This window comes from Bos mutus, chromosome 29 (genome assembly GCF_027580195.1).
Source record: "Bos mutus isolate GX-2022 chromosome 29, NWIPB_WYAK_1.1, whole genome shotgun sequence".
Classification (NCBI taxonomy): Eukaryota; Metazoa; Chordata; class Mammalia; order Artiodactyla; family Bovidae; genus Bos; species Bos mutus.
In genome coordinates, this window is record NC_091645.1 from 24,715,997 (window position 1) to 24,719,771 (window position 3,775).

The 3,775-nt window shown below is 42.8% G+C and overlaps 1 pseudogene; it reads left to right on the forward strand.

The window, feature by feature from the left end:
- The first annotated feature begins 1,409 nt into the window (after nt 1-1,409).
- LOC138986236 (non-histone chromosomal protein HMG-14 pseudogene) lies at nt 1,410-2,366 on the forward strand (annotated as a pseudogene).
- Nucleotides 2,367-3,775: the final 1,409 nt, after the last annotated feature.

Genomic DNA, 3,775 nt, shown 5'->3' on the forward strand with positions numbered 1-3,775 from the left:
AGCTGACTGTGGCTCAGATCATGAACTCCTTATTGCCAAATTCAGACTGAAGTTGAATAAAGTAGGGAAAACCACTAGACCATTCAGGTATGACCCAAATCAAATCCCTTACAATTATACAGTGAAAGTGAGAAATAGATTCAAGGGATTAGATCTGATAGTCAGAGTGCCTGAAGAACTATGGACAGAAGTTCATGACATTGTACAGGAGACAGGGAGCAAGACCATCCCCAAGAAAAAGAAATGCAAAAAGGCAAAATGGTTGTCTGAGAAGGCCTTACAAATAGCTGTGAAAAGAAGCTAAGCGAAAGGCAAAGGAGAAAAGGAAAGATATACCCATTGCAACTGGAGATACGAAAGCCTTCCTCAGTGATCAGTGTAAAGAAATAGAGGAAAACAATAGAATGGGAAAGACTAGAGATCTCATCAAGAAAATTAAAGATACCAAGGAAACATTTCATGCAAAGATGGGCTCAATAAAGGACAGAAACAGTATGGACCTAACAGAAGCAGAAGATATTAAGAAGAGGTGGCAAGAATACACAGAAGAACTATACAAAAAACATCTTCATGACCCAGATAACCACGATGGTGTGATCACTCACCTAGAGCCAGACATCCTGGAATGTGAAGTCAAGTGGGCCTTAGGAAACACCACTAGGAACAAAGCTAGTGGAGGCGATGGAATTCCAGTTGAACTATTTCAAATCCTAAAAGATGATGCTGTCAAAGCACTACATTCAATATGCCAGCAAATTTGGAAAACTCAGCAGTGGCCACAGGACTGGGAAAAGGTCAGTTTTCATTCCAATCCCAAAGAAAGTCTATGCCAAATAATGTTCAAACTACCACACAATTGTAGTCATCTCACACGCTAGCAAAGTAATGCTCAAAATTCTCCAAGCCAGGCTTCAACAGTACGTAAACTTTCAGATGTTCAAGCTGGATTTAGAAAGGGCAGAGGAACCAGAGATCAAATTGCCAACATTGTTGAATCATCGAAAAAGCAAGAGAGTTCCAGAGAAACATCTATTTCTACTTTTTGACTATGCCAAACCTTTGACTGTGTGGATCACAACAAACTGGAAAATTCTTCAAGAGATGGGAATACCAGACCACCTGACCTGCCTCTTGAGAAATCTGTACGCAGGTCAGGAAGCAACAGTTAGAACTGGACATGGAACAACAGCCTGGTTCCAAATAGGGAAAGGAGTACATCAGGGCTGTATATTGTCACTGTGCTTATTTAACTTACATGTAGAGTACATCATGAGAAACACTGGGCTGGAAGAAGCACAAGCTGGAATCAAGGTTGCCAGGAGAAATATCAATAACCTCAGATATGCAGATGACACCACCCTTATAGCAGAAAGTGAAGAAGAACTAAAGAGCCTCTTGATGGAGGCTACTCAGCTTCGCGAAGGCTCTCAGCGCGCCGCGGCCCTCAGGCACCCGGCTCTCGCCTGCCCCGTCGCCACGATGCCCAAGAGGAAGGTCAGCTCCGCCGAGGGGGCGGCGAAGGAGGAGCCCAAGAGGAGGTCGGCGAGGTTGTCAGCAAAACCGGCTCCTGCAAAAGTGGAAACGAAGCCAAAAAAGGCGGCGGGAAAGGATAAATCTTCAGACAAAAAAGTGCAAACAAAAGGGAAAAGAGGAGCAAAGGGAGAACAGGCCGAAGTGGCCAACCAGGAGACTAAAGAAGACTTACCTGCAGAAAATGGAGAGACTAAAAATGAGGAGAGCCCAGCCTCTGATGAAGCAGAAGAGAAAGAAGCCAAGTCTGATTAATAACCACACACCGAGTCCTGTCAGTGGTCCCTGTTTCCCTTCTTGTACAATCCAGAGGAATATTTTTATCAACTATTTTGTAAATGCAAGTTTTTTAGTAGCTCTAGAAACATTTTTAAAAAGGAGGGAATCCACCTCATCCCATTTTTTACGTGTAAATGCTTTTTTTTAAGAGATGAAATCATTTGCTGGTTGTTTATTTTTTGGTACAACCAGAAAATAGTGGGATATTGGATATAGGAGGCTTTGATTGTCTTGGGTGTCAGCTTAACATTCCATAGATGGGGGGTAGCTTTTATATCCTGTAACACAAAAGCATACTAAATGGCAGTTTGGACTCAGTTGTGCATTTAATGTCTTGAACACTTTAAATTACTTCTCTTCCCATATCGTTTTGGTAGAATTATTTCCTACAGCAAACCACTTTTTGATCTTGGCTCTCCTGGTCAGAATTTTGTGCACTATATTATAACATCTTTGGTCGTGGTAGTCCAGTTTTCCTAGTAACTTGGTTAATGTGCTGTGAACGATTGACAGTTTGGGTATGTAGTGTATATGATATTAAATTGTGAATCAGTGGGACTTATTGGTACTTGATATCCTGTTAAGGAAAGTTTGCTCCAAATTTTAAGCTGGAAAGTCACTGGAATAACTGTTAAGAATCACAACTACATGATATTTTAGATTTCTGGTACATATGTGAAGAATTGTGTACAAATTGAAATGTCTGTGTAGTGATCCTCAAAACAACCAATGAAATCTCAGTTATAAAAGAAAAAAAAAAAAAGAGCCTCTTGATGAAAGTGAAAGAGGAGAGTGAAAAAGTTGGCTTAAAACTCAACATTCAGAAAACTAAGATCATGGCATCCGGTCCCATCATTTCATGGCAAATAGATGGGGAAACAGTGGAAACAGTGATAGACTTTATCTTTTTGGGCTCCAAAATCACTGCAGATGGTGACTACAGCCATGAAATTAAAAGACGCTTGCTCCTTTGAAGAAAAGTTATGACCAACGTAGACAGAATATTAAAAAGCAGAGACATTACTTTGCCAACAAAGGTCCATCTAGTCAAAGCTATGGTTTTTCCAGTAGTCATGTATGGATGTGAGAGTTGGACTATAAAGAAAGCTGAGCACCAGAGAAGTGATGCTTTTGAACTGTGGTGTTGGAAAAGACTCTTGAGAGTCCCTTGGATTGCAAGGAGATCCAACCAGTCCATCCTAAGGGAAATCAGTCCTGAATATTCATTGGAAGGACTGATGTTGAAGCTGAAACTCCAGTACTTTGGCCACCTGATGCGAAGAGCTGACTCATTGGAAAACACCCTGATGCTGGGAAAGACTGAAGGTGGGAGGAGAAGGGGACAACAGAGGATGAGATGGTTGGATGGCATCACTGACTCCATGGACATGAGTTTGAGTAAACTCCGGGAGTTGATGATGGACAAGGAGCCCTGGCATGCTGCAGTCCATGGGGTTGCAAAGAGTCAGACATGACTGAGAGACTGAACTGAACTGCAGATGTCCCGGGCGATCCTGGCCTAGTATCTGTGCCCTTGCAAAGCCCTCTCCTACCCTGTACCAGACTGACCTGTGTGACAGATTGGATGCTGCAGACCTAACGATGTGAGCTTCTGAGGCTAGACAACAAAACACACTGGGGCTTCTGCCTTGCTCTTACTTGAGTTACTTGCTTTAGAGGAAATATCTGCCATGTTGTAAGGATACTCAAGCAGCCCTTTGGAGAGGTGCACCCAATGAGAAACTGAAGCCTCTCCCACCATGAGCACTAACTTGTCAGGCCTCTGAGTGGATGTCTTAGAAGTGGATCCTCCAGTCCCCTTGCAACCTTCAGATGAACACAGTCCTGCCTAACATCTGCATTTCAACCTCCTGAGAGACCCGGAGCCAGACCCACCCAGCCAAGCTGCTTCCAGATGCCTGACTCCCAGAAACTCTGAAATGATGTTTATTGTTCTAATCCACTA